Source organism: Taudactylus pleione, unplaced genomic scaffold, assembly GCF_031769625.1.
Source record: "Taudactylus pleione unplaced genomic scaffold, aTauple2 ptg000009l, whole genome shotgun sequence".
NCBI classification, from domain to species: Eukaryota; Metazoa; Chordata; class Amphibia; order Anura; family Myobatrachidae; genus Taudactylus; species Taudactylus pleione.
In genome coordinates, this window is record NW_028284412.1 from 3,313,839 (window position 1) to 3,326,896 (window position 13,058).

The 13,058-nt window shown below is 42.2% G+C and overlaps 1 protein-coding gene across 4 annotated transcripts in view; it reads left to right on the plus strand.

Annotated features, from left to right (window-relative positions):
- STRBP (spermatid perinuclear RNA binding protein) overlaps nucleotides 1–13,058 on the plus strand; it is a 197,834-nt gene that overhangs the window by 38,334 nt on the left and 146,442 nt on the right. For all 4 annotated transcript variants that reach the window (XM_088466890.1, XM_088466914.1, XM_088466898.1 and 1 more), the window contains exon 2: nucleotides 7,284–7,389. The gene's annotated coding sequence lies outside the window, so the exon portion shown is untranslated. The remainder of the gene's footprint in view (nucleotides 1–7,283; nucleotides 7,390–13,058) is intronic.

The following is a 13,058-nucleotide window of genomic DNA, read 5'->3' on the forward strand; positions in this document are numbered from 1 at the left end:
TGGTTATTTACCTGCTATGAAGAATTGCTGCACATGGTTATTTACCTGCCATGAAGAATTGCTGCACATGGTTATTTACCTGCCATGAAGAATTGCTGCACATGGTTATTTACCACATCTGGGTTGGCAAATGAGGATCATTGTGCAACTTGTGTTTTCACCTTGTCGAATCCAGTCCTATTGATTTCTTGGCTGTTTGTAGAATGGAGCCACAAGGTCAGGAACTCCTCAGTTGACGAAATCTGTGCTATGTCATGTTAGCCCCATAATCCAAACACAATTTACTGGATGAGCATAAACCATGATACCTACTTTTAGCCTGCTTGTGCCCCTCTTGTGTCGGTTGTAATCCAGCTTCTTGTGAGTGACCAAATTGGGCTTTAATCCTGTCACTCAGTGCTTGTGCCCTGCATCCAGTTTGGGCTCCGTGGGAATGTTAATTTGACATGACCAAGGTTAAGAGCTGACAGATGTAATCAGTTTGTTGCGAAAAATGTAACCACTTTGAATATGGCTAATAAACCACCTACTAATAAACTAGAAGGATATTATTCAAAGAGGAGTTCTGTGAGTATTTAGAAGCTTAAGGCTGCTGAGCCACACTGAGAAAGGCAGTCAAACAACCTCTTATTGACAATCTGACACTCACACTGACAGAAGTCCTCTTAACCATTAGCTCTTCCACTTTGCTTTGGTGACAGCTCTTTGTGGGACTGAAGGAAGCTTTATCCCGTGATCCCGTTACAGCAGTAATATTACCTGAGCCCTAGGATGTGACCTACTGGAATTTAAAATGTATACAATTTTTTTTTTCATATATAACACAGAAGGGGTTCCCCGACGTCCCTTGCATGTGATGAACTATAACTTATAATTAAACTGAGTTATAACTTTAAAAGAGCTGAAACATTTTTTAACTAACTTTTTTATAAATGTAGGTTTAAGTATCTTGTTTTCTGAGATGTATTTCCTGAATTTTCAAAACTTATATTGCCATAGCTGCTACGGAGTGTCACCAATTTCTCTCCTCTAACCAGCAGAAAAATGCTGACACTATTCTCAAGACACGACCTAGAGAATGTGTAGTCAGAACCTGACATTCTAGATCCATTTCATTGGGCTTCAGCATTAGCGGGATGCAGAGATGTTATTTCAGTAAATTTAATTAGAACACTGATGGGTAAGAGATGGCCCTAGGGATGCATGCAGGACTCTGAGCCTTCACGTGAGGGTCTATTCCCCCGTTGGCCTTTTTTTCCGCTTTACTCTATGTTGGCCACAGTTCTAATGCTCTGTTTTAAGCATCATTGATCTTTGTCTACAGCCCTACTCATTTAAAGCTGGGGAAAACGTAAAGTTTGGAGGGTAAAAAGACAATAATAAGGTTGAACGTAATCCGATATATTGCCTAGTGCTATCAACTTCTGTATTATCTGACCTTCTCTACACAATGCTGGAGGGACATTGTGCTGGTCCCACAAGGCCTCCCCCCTCCTTCAGTGGGAAAGCGCCGCGTGTTTTCTGATTGCTCCATTGAAGCCAGCTAAGGAATTTTTAGACAGGACCGGTTTGCTGGTGCATAAATTATCTATTTTTGGTTAGCTTTACATATGCGCAGATACATTATCATGCGGCATATAAAAAATTGCATTGTGCACGTTCTAGCCTTAATCTTAAATTGGGCTTACATTGTGCAATTATCGTCCCGGTACGTGGATTATTGGCAGATTGGGCCGATAATTGCATAGTTTATGTCCGCGACCGTTCAGCGGTCTGTTGGAAATGCTGAAATCGCCCAGCATGTCCTATTAATCCAATCATTGGTTGGTCACATCTGGCAGTGTATGCGCTGCCTCGGCCGACCGCCTGTTACTTCATTGGGAAGGAATGTGTAAATGTTTCCTCCCCAAAGAATGAAAGCAGATATTGTATGGGCATGCACTGTGAATTATCTCAGAGTATTGGTGCGTACACACGGTACATGAACAAAAACAATATCGTTTATATAGTTATCGTTCACTTTTTTGCAGTCACCAACCTGACAACGACCAACGATGCGTGTTCCCACATGGACGATAAAGATATCTTTCATTGTCCAAGCATGCAGGCCAACTTGGACGATAGCGTCAACTTTGCCTCTGAAGAGTGTGGCAGGATGACTTCACTGAAAGATATCTTTCAAGTCGTTGGTGGTACAGATCGTACCGTGTGTATGCACCTTATGGCCGCGATATCTGATGGGTTACAGGCTGTCAGATTAAATGTCTGTCGGTCTGACAGTGTTCCCATGCTCATAAAAAATCAGCTAAATTTACATTGAGATTGTCAGATTTTTTTGTTCTAACTTGCAACACTTGTGTAATAACTGATGTTTTTCTTACATTAAATTTTGTTATTTTTTTTTTTTGTTTGTTTGATTAAATTATTTGATTTTTGACAGACTAAAGCTAGCTACACACTTGCCAATGTGTACCCAGACGATCTGTCAGCCCAACGGGCCTAAATATCACATTGAGGGTACACATTGAGCGATGTACGACCGAACAATCCCTCACTTCATTACCTGCAACAGCACTTCATGCCTTATTGTCCTGTTGGCTGTGCAGCTGTAATATTGCATGTGACCGCGGGAGCTCGCAGATTAGTCCATACAAACTATACGATTTGCACGATCTATCGTTCCGCATTAGAACGATAGATCATTCAATAGATCGCATAGTGTGTACCTGGCTTAAGGGTTGTGATTCTAAGGTTAGCAGGCCACACATATGGCCCTCAGAAGTGTCTGGTTGCCCATCACTGAATTAGGAGGATCAAAAAAAAAATCTTAAGAATTTGAAAATGTGGGGTAGCACTTGAGATATCTACTGTTATACTAGACACAGTAGGGGATTATAAAAAAAATAAATATATAATTATATTTTGAATTTCACTCTTAAAGATTAAGGCTTATACAAATATGCAATATCATGTTATCATTTATTGTATTGGAATGGGTATGTAGTCCCAGTGGCTGAATAGCCGGCGGTTCATATCCCGACACCGGTAGCCTGAAGGGAGAAGATCCCGACAGGGTAGGTAAGTACTCTATCCCTACTCCTCTCCTCCTCCCCTAACCCTCCCTTAGTGTAGCCTAACTCTAACCTCCCCCACCCCCTTACCGCTCCCTAACCCTCTCGGGGGGATGCCTGGCCCTAACCTCCCCCCAAAACCTAACCCTAACCCTGATACCTTCCCTAAACCTACCCACCCCCCCCTCTCCGTGGCTAACGCTAAGGGCACCCCGGATTTACCTTGTTCGCGCAGGTGTCCTTCGGCATTCCGGCGTTGGAATTTCGACGCCCATCTTAACTCCCTTGTCGGATTGGGCCGCCGGTCTCATATCTACACCCCATTGTATTTCTATGTTCAGCTTTTAAGCAATATTTTCAGTGTTGTTGCTATAGTACTAGCTTGGACAATAGTACACTCATCATAGAAAAGACTGGCTTTTGAAAAAGTCCCAGTGGGTAGTTTATGAAAATTGATGTGTAGTTAATTGTGGAAACAAAAACAGTTGCTGTATTTCCTAAACTCAATTGTTTTTGGCTGCCCATTAATTATCAATTAGACCAGGTTTAGCCGCGTAAAATGACTAAACCCGTCTAATGTCCTGATGAGCGCGCCCAAAGCACAGCCTTATCACACATTTCTTCTCGCCACTTCAGGAGGGCGTGAGCAGCAATGTGTGATCCTGCGGCTGTTCGCGTCTGAATGGAGCAACAATTGAATTCCTCCGTTGGGCGCCCATTAGTAGCAGCCGCGGGCGCTAACAATTGAATTCCCATCTATAATGTGCTCAGGTTTTCATCAAATTTCTGCCACTGAATCACAATTTTTTGTCCTGTATATTTCAGTATATTATACAAATGTTTAAAATTTCCCACATATATGCTATTATATTGACAAACATGAGATATGCTCTATGGACGCACATGAATAAAATTAAATGGGGTTGGACGCTCAAACAATTGAATAGCTCCTGTTACTTTAGACAGGAGCTACGAGCGCCCAGAACAATTGAATTGCCCCCCAGATTTTGGGATTAATGGGGTCTCCAAAGATAGGGTCTTGGTTTATGTAGCACATGTTATTTAATTGTTGCCGCAGCAACGTTAATCTTTCCATCTCACCGCTCCACATATGCTTATATTACTGTGCAAGCCATCCATACACTGTCCCCTGTGTTTACCAAAATATAGTTATATTTCCTTCCCTTTATTTACAAAGCCTTCTATTACACCTTCATACATCTCAAATCGTATCCCAGTATTACTTCCTCTTGCCATCTTAGATCAACCTTTTGATTTGCACTTCAAATCATCTGTTAACCATTTTTCACAAGACTCCCACTCTGCTACCCACCTGTCAAATTCCTCCCCATATCCAATCAGACTCTTCCAAAACCTTCAATTGTTTAATCAGTTTGCCTGGTGTGGTCGCATCAGATATAACCATGACAAGCTAGGATTTCCCTGACACCTTAAGATCGCCGACCGGCAGCTGCTGGAAGAGGTCATCTTCTAGCTTAGCACACCTGGTCTTCCCCCTTGGGTCCCTCTGCATGGTGCAGTGTCCTCCCATGCCCCTCGTCCCCCGACCAGAGTACAGAAGGATCCTAACAGGATCGCTCCCACGTGCGGCTGCAGGTAGACAACCATCCTGCAGCCTAAGCTCTCATGCTGTGCCTGCCCTTGCTTCTCCCCACGGTCACAGTCGCTAACAGGTTCGCCACCAGCCTGGGCTGACTGCAGCTGCTTGTGCGTTCTATTTGCATCACTTTGCGAATAAGACACATTTTAAGGGAAAAGGTTGCACGAAAAGACGCTCGACGCTACAAAGTCGCGCCACGCCATGGTGTGACAAAGGGCTGTTTAATGCACAAAGAAGCTAGATGTGTATTGGCACAGCTTTACCATGCCCAGTAATGATTCAAAGAGAAATGAGACAGAGCCGACCTCTGATCTTGCTCACTTTGATACTTGAACCATTGGCAGTGGTGTTGACATAATTTACAGAATACTCAGGTACATATACTGTATACGGTATGTAGGCAACAGGGAATGCAAAGTTTGCAAATGTTTTTTGAGGATTTGAACCCAGGGGTTGGGTACAGTATGCCGGCGCTCAGAATACCAACGTCGGCATCCTGACAGGGTTAGGATACTGACTCCTGTCAGTAAGTACCCTACCCCTAAACCTAACCCTCCCTCCCTGCAGCCTAAACCTAACCCTCCCCCTAGTGCCTAACCCTCCCCCTAACCCCAATGCTTACCGTTGGGATACTGGCGCCGGGATTCTGACGCCTGCATTCTGAGTGCCAGGATATAAACTACATCCCGAACCCAGGCATCTCTATTCCTGCACTAATTTATCTGACGCAGCTGTTTGGTAATTTGGCTGGTTTTAAAGTCCGTATCAATAAATCAGAAATTCTCCTTTTAATTGAGCTTAGGTCAGATGCAAATCAGCTTTTAATGTTATCCCATTTTAAGATTGCTAGACAGAAACTAAACTACCAAGGGCTCTTCCTTCCAACCTCATTACAAGATTTATACAGATTTAATTACAGAACAGCGATTAGCAAAACAGAATCTATTGAAAATTGTAAGCATTTGAACCGATCCTTATTAGGCCAGAATGCAGTAATTAACCGTTGTTTTCACTACACTAAAGTACCCAATGCACATGCTCCCAGTATGCTTGTCCAGGGCAAATATATATGCAGATGTACTAAGCTATTTACCAGCTTCCCCAGCCATGGCAGGAAGTCAAGAATACATCTTAATAAGTTGCAGAAAAGTGATGGGATTCCTTAACATTGCAGCATTTGCTCACCCACCATTAGTTTGATATATTTATGAGTGGCTTTTAAATCTAGAATTAGTTAATCTTTTTAAGACTTGGATAATTAACTTTTCTACCCATATTCTCCGGTTGTACTATATTTACCCAAACCTAGTGCCCCAACCCCCACCTTCCCGCTGAAACCAATCCTACAAAATGATTAATTCAGAGAACCATTAACAAATGGATAAACTTCAATAAGAAAATGAAACCTTATCGGTTAACGACTAAATATATTAGGGTTGATTTTAGAGTTGGGAGCATATCAAAACAAGGAGTAAATTTGCACCTGGACAAACCTTGTCACAATGCCAGGGGTTGAAATATAATAATTTTTTTTTCCTTTTTGGGTAAATATTTGCTGATTTGATTATAGCCCCTAAATCTGCAAATTTTAAATCTGCTCCACCTGCAGTGCACCAGGTCTTGTCAAGTTTCAGGTTTTATTTTTTTCCTATTAATGCTTTTCTCCTTACTCTAAATCAGTTGACCCTTGTTTTGTGCCAGGGCTTGGAAATAAAATATTCCAGTAGTGAAGAGACAGATGTTGTCGCAATCAGAGATCTACATGTGTCCACATATATCTATCCTACGTGCGCTACAAATCGCACTACACAACGCGGGAGCTCTGTATGACTCAGTAGCGCCGAGTCACGCCACGGCATAGCGTGACTAGAAGGGCTGTTTAGCGTGGAAGGAGGCTAGATGTATGAGGACACATCTGTATTCGATCTAGGTGGAATAACTATAAGAAAAATGTAAGAATTCCCAGTGTAGTATGTACTTGCAAATCTAAAGCAGAGTACATACTAAAGGACAAACTGGCTGACATATCGGGCGGTCCGTAAACACTGGGCGATCCGGTCACCGACCTCCCGATATGCCGGCCCCCGCCACATAGCGCTGCATGGGATAGTCGGCCGCATCGCCTGATTTGAATGCATGTACAAAAGATCAGACGATGAAGCAGATGACCCCACGGGACCGCGCACTACACGATGTAGTGCATACACACTGCACTATATTAAAGATTTGTCTTTCCGATGTGTTGGAATCGGCCAAATCGTTCACAATATCTTGTAGTGCGTACCCAGCTTAACATTAGGCAAAACAGCCAGCCGCTGATAACTTAGAATATATTCATTTTCAAAAAGATCGCTAATATATATGCAACCCTGGCAAAAAAAAAACAAAAAACAAAGTTTGGAAACCTTTGATCAAAACATGGAAATACTGAAACACTTTTATAAAACAAGGAAACCATTGCATTCTGCTAGAGATACTGTACACATCAAACTACTCAACCGAGACGAAGTTTCCCAAGCCCAAATTCAATTTCACAAAAAAAAAAAAAAAATACACATATTCATACCTGTTTTCTGTTTCCTGTTTTGCAGTGACATCTAATATGGTAGTCGAGCAGTAATTTAATGGATGAGTTTCACCTGTAAAGCAAAACCAACTACTGTGAGAGATTACTCTATTTACAACAAAACCATTCTGGTAAGTGCAAATTTAGCATTTGTTTAATCTATAGCTTTAATTTCAGGTCAGCGTGAAACAAGCTATATAATAGTCATATGGTGTACAGTAGGCATAGGGGGCAACCAGGAGCTGTGATCTCTGTGATTGGTCCTCCTTCTCACACGTTCCCTCTACAGTGTCACAGTGCCCTAGATTCGACCGGTACTGTGAGACGATCCACAGTGCCCGGGCTCCAGTGAATGGTGCCATTGGTAGGTTGATTTTTTGACCTACCCTGACGTGCAGCTTAAAATAATACGCCTTTTAGGCTTAGTTATTGATAATAAAGCAAACATTTTATTAAGGATTTTTCAGGTCCAAAGAGATATTATTTGGGGAGATGGAAAATACAAATTTTTGTTTGTACTGCTGAGTTACATATCGGATATTTTTTGTTGATCACTACAACAATCTAATGCTAGGGTATACATTTGCAGATATGTACCCAGGCGATATGACGTTCCGACGGACCGATATATCATTAGTGCGGGTACACATTGAAGAATGTAATGAACGACGGAACGATCCCTTGTTCCATCCTTCATTACCTGCAACGCCGCCACATGCGATATCGTCCAGTTGGCCGTGCAGCACGGGAGCACGCATATAGTCCACACACACTATGGGATCTATCGTTCCGATCCGTGTCGGAACGATAGATCGTTCAGTGGATCGCATAGTTTGTACCCAGGTTATTTACGATGCAGGTGTTTCTGATGGTGTTTATGCCTGATATTTAATGGGGCAATGGTTTTACTAGCAAGGCACTGCTTGTACAAACATTGCCCTATAAATATTGGTCATAAACAAGATCAGAAGAGCAAGGTTTTACAACCTGATTCTTCTTAAATAAACCCCTATGCTTACCAAGATTTCCCTGAAGCTGGGTTTCACAGGAGCAGACGGCTACAACCGTCAATAACTGGTGCATTGGCACCTCCCCAATAATTTTTTTAAATAGGGACATAAGATGGTGCACCTGAAAAAAGGCCATGACCTCATGGGGAAGGGCCAGGGAAAGAGATTGGGGAGGCCTGGAGCTGCTGGGGATAAAAGAAGAGGAAGCTGAAAGTGAGAATGATATTAAACAGGAAATTTTGCAGGCCCAAACAGTGCCCCCTGCCGTGCGGTGCCCTGTGCCAGGCACTGGTCACACTACCCTAGTTACGGCCCTGAAATACACTGTTAGTGCCCAATGTGAACTTTATGGAAAAAGTTAAAATTGAGATGCAAAGAGCAGCGTATCTGTATGTGTGTATTTTTGTATATTGCGTGTTTTGTGTTCATGTTATTTTGATTATGTGCTTTGTATACATGTCCAAATGTATTAGTATTAATGTACATTATCCATTCATTTGAATGTATTCATGTGAAAAATGTTTCTATGCTTGCGCATACATTTTGGCACATCACAATTCTCTGTCCAACTGACTACAATCAAGTGCATTAGGTGTTGATTACCCTTACACCAGGAAAGCACATACAGTTGGTGCATAAATAGCTAGGGGGTGGTGAGAATCTCTATTTTCTGTAATATAGTAGAAATGTGTCCATGGTCGTCATCTCCTTTTTAAGCCAGCATTTCTAGATTTCCTGGTTCATTATCATTGACCAGCTTACATGTAAATAACTGCGATCCAAAGAGATTGAAATGTTCATGCAGAAAAAAAAGGGGTACAAAGTAATATATTTATTTGTGCAATTTTACAATGATTCCCTTATCATGTAGTCACGCATTCCTTATTTTTGTCAGCAAGGTTATCAACCTAACACCTTGTAACCTCATTCTTCATTCACACTCCTCCACAGTTTTCTTGTCACTTTGTGATAATACGTCACTTTTCTACCAGAGGAGTCTTACTTAGCATTGATCTTAGATAATTCAGTTGTCTGTTTGAAGATGTTCAAAAATTTGAGGATGTTTATTATATTATATTAGTTACTCATTATTGAACAAAAAGCTATCAGAAAACGTGTGCAAAAATTACCTTTAAACATATCGCCCAACTAGCATCCCTCAGTTTATTTGTACCCTGCGTTTGTCCTGGAGAAGGACAAGAGGCGTAATAGTGTGACTTTAATTCTAGTGCCGAAATCGCTGCATCCTATAACTATAAATGTGGCATTTAAAGAATGGCCAATTTTAGTGGCATTAGAATTTTATGGTGCTTTGCCTATTGCAAAAAAACAAACAGAAGAAAAACATTCATACATATCCGCAAATATTTTACTCCGGCTTTTTAACACAGACTGTAAATTAACGGGATCCTGTCGTATGTATTCAAATTCCCATCTGACATCATTAAACCAAAATAAAATTTCACAGCGACACTTCCTAAAAGCAAATGGTGGGTGTATAGCTTTATATGCTCAAGGTGTCCACATGGGCAAACTAAATGTCCTGGGCATCTGCATATTTTACTGTTAGAAATTAACTTTTTAACATATACTAATTATTTTGTAGTTACTGATGGAAGCGTAGTTGACCTTTCTCCTTTGCCCGCTCCATATCTGTTGCTCCATATATATCCCTACACTAGTTCCTACACTATAGTCGCGTCTACCTGTATTGAACCGGTGCCTAGTTACTAAGCTCTATTTTACTTACTGTTGTGAGCCTTGATATCTCTCTCTCCCTCCCCCTCCCCCTCCCCCTCTCTCTCTCTCTCTCTCTCTCTCTCTCTCTCTCTCTCTCTCTCTCCCCCTCTCTCCCCCTCTCTCCCCCTCTCTCCCCCTCTCTCCCCCTCTCTCCCCCTCTCTCCCCCTCTCTCCCCCTCTCTCCCCCTCTCTCCCCCTCTCTCCCCCTCCCTCCCCATCCGGCACTCAATGTATAAATCATATACTTGCCCGGGTGCCCTCCTCAATGTAACTGATAGTCCCAGGCACACTGTAAGACATCGATCCCTCTGGCGGCACTCTGGAATAACACACTAGAAGCTATTCACAGCTAAGTGCTTCTAGTATGTTATTCCGGAGTGTCGCCAGAGGGATCGATATATAGATATATATGGAATAAATCTGCTTTAGTCGAATTTAGTCAGTACACCACAGCCCGACAGCTGTTTCGGTGCTTGCTCACACCTTCATCACGGGGCACTGAATGACAATACTGCAGTGAATACTACATTTAACAGTGCACAATAATGGATTCACCTGTGTTACAATCCACATGGTTGCTAACCTGATAATACGTGTCTGTCCCTAATGTATAGTGTAACAATCCAGCATCCGCCCGATCGGCAAACCATAGTGCCGCAAGTGACGTTTGCGGTTCAGCAGCTACAGACCCATAATTCATACTAGCGTTCCAACGTAGGTCAAGCAGCGCTGTCAAGTCATGCTCTGAGTAAGGTAACCATAGTAACCAGGACGCTCGTCTAGCGTCTTAATGTTGAACAAGACAGGTGATTTAACGTACTCATGTGGATTCATTAACAAGTAAACATAAATACACCAAAACCCAAAATCCCTAAAACATAACTTATAAGTTTGAATGAAACAAACTTGTTATTAATTGGAGAGAGAGTTATAACCCATCTAAAGAAAACAGGATAAAATCAGCTCCTCATTTAAACCATTGGGTGTCATGGAATTAAGGCCCTGATTCAGAGCCGGACGCTCTGACCAGAGCGCTCGCTCTGAATCAGGGCACACCTCCATTACTATGGAGCGTCCTCCTGGACGCTCTTATAGCTGTGGGTCACCACCCACAGCATATACGAGAGTGCAGGATGATGGGCGTGATGGTCTTGACCATCGCGACCATCGCCACTGCGAGCAGAAGCCTGCGGTTGAGTTTCTCAACCGCAAGGCCAGGAGTGATTTTGGCTCTATCAGAGCCAAAATCACTCCCACTGACATCACTAGTGATGTCAGTGGGGCCAGCTTCTGACGGTAGGCGTTCCCTTGGAATGCCTCTGTCTGGCAGGCACGCCCCCAGCACGCCCACCAAAGGGGGCGTGCTGTCAATCAACATCGACAGCACGCCACCTTTGATCAGACACTACGAGTGAAGGAAAGTCCTTCGCTCGTCGCGTCTCGTGCATGCGCACGACGGAGCTCCCTCCGTCGTGCGCATGCGCAGTGCAGACCATCGACCCACTTGCGAGCGGACAGCCGCTCACGAGTGGGTCTGAATGAGGGCCTAAGATCATATATCCATCTTGCTTCACATTGCAAGAGTAACTTTTCTCTGTTCCCCTCTTTTTAAAGGAGGGACATGGTCAATTAGAATAACACGGAAGTCCATAATAATATGTTTCATCTGGACAAAGTGTCTCGCTGCTGGTGGAGTATTAAAGTCCAAATTTTCAAAAGCCTTTTTAATAGAGGACCTATGGAGTGCAATTCGCTCCTTCAGCATTCTTATCGCATTTCCAATATGTAGGCGTTTGCAGGGGCACACGATAATGTAAATTTACGTATTTGCTCTCGCAATTTAAAAGATGACGGATTTTAACAACTCGACCAGAGTTGATATCTTTAAATTCCGTGCCCATTAGCATGAAGCGGCAATTTATACATCCAGAACAACGGTAAGCTCCTACTTTTAAGGTTAGCCAACCAGTCTGTTTTCTCCTACTGGTATCCGAAGTGGTAATTTCTTCCTTGATGTTGCTACCGGTACTACGCCTGTAACAAAACAAAGGTTTATCTTGGCATACCTTTCCCAATGTGGGATCCTCCTGGATGATATGCCTATGTCTCATGACCGACCTTTTGACTATGTGATCCAATGGAAAAAGTGGTAGAAAAAAATAATGCGCTCAGACTTTTCTATATTTATAGTTGTAGTTAGTAAGTCCACTCTATCCAGTTTCAAACGTTTATGTATATATTTATATATGTGTGTGGTTGTGTATATGTGTAAAATATATATATTTATTTTATACTGCGCTATTTTTCAGCAGGAACTCCATTCCTAAACCTCTCATTAACTATGATGTAATGTCCTGCGCCAACATGTATTTTCATTAAGTTTTATTTTGAACCCATTACTCCAGAAGAATAGCCCTGTGTATGTGTTTGAAACATTAATATAGTAAAAACTTGCATTTAACTAATTTATAACCTTTGGGAGAATGCCAGCAAATAAACAAGCTTTTATTTTGTTTTTGTACTAAAATATTTATTTAAGCTACTAATGCCTCTCAGGTCTTTCTTTATTGGAGGAGCGGAGAAGTTAGGTTATTTCTACCAAGCAGCTTAAAAAGGTCCATGGAAAATGTATTACTTTGCAACTATATGTTATAAATATATCATTTTTTAAATAAAGTTATTCGATCATACTGTGTCATTCCAAATAACTATTTAAGCTTCTGTATAACCCATTTTAAATTCATTTAATTTTCAACCAGAGTTTCACTTGCACTGAGTATGTTTTACATACCGTATATACTAGAGTATAAGTCGACCCGAATATAAGCCGAGGTATCTACTTTTACCACAAAAAACTGGGAAAACTTATTGACTCGAGTATAAGACTAGGGTAGGAAATGGCAGCAGCTGGTAGTGCCCCCAGTAGTAATTCCCCCTGGTTGTGCCCCCAGTAGTAATCCGTCCTGGTAGTGCCCCCAGTGGTAATCCCCCCTTTCAGTGCCCCCAGTAGTAATCCCCCCCTGGTAGTACCCCCAGTGGTAATCCCCCCT